The sequence below is a fragment of the Haliaeetus leucocephalus genome, unplaced genomic scaffold (genome assembly GCF_000737465.1).
Source record: "Haliaeetus leucocephalus isolate CR32 unplaced genomic scaffold, Haliaeetus_leucocephalus-4.0 Scaffold339, whole genome shotgun sequence".
In the NCBI taxonomy this organism is placed as follows: Eukaryota; Metazoa; Chordata; class Aves; order Accipitriformes; family Accipitridae; genus Haliaeetus; species Haliaeetus leucocephalus.
The window spans coordinates 980,487-980,967 of NW_010972775.1; positions in this window are offsets into that span (position 1 = coordinate 980,487).

Genomic DNA, 481 nt, shown 5'->3' on the forward strand with positions numbered 1-481 from the left:
AGCGAGCTGCTGTGGAGTCAAACACCACGTTAAAAACCAGAAATATCTCACTGAGGCAGGGTGGGAATCGTTAACGCGGCTCTCGTGTAGCAGCGTAACGGGCTGCTCCTTTGCCAAAGACGACGACGACGGTGCCGACCGCGACCCGGTCCCTGGTCCCATCACAATGCCTGGCGTCGGGGCTGTCTCCCCACTCGGGGTGGGAGGGTTGTTGTGGGGATGCCGCCAGCCCACGGACCCACTGGCGGCACTGGAAACACGAAGGGAGATAAACACTTCCCCCCCACCCACCCCCACGGCTGGTTTTTTCACGTCTTGCGTGTCCAACCCGCCCCAGGATGGGTGTAAACGGCAGCATATTGGCACCAGGGGATTAAAAAACAGCAGCACCGTTGCCACCCTTCACGTTCCCACGCGTGGGGAAGCCCACGGGAGGGAGGGGGACGCCCGCGAACAGGACCCGGCTGCCGAGGAGCCGTCA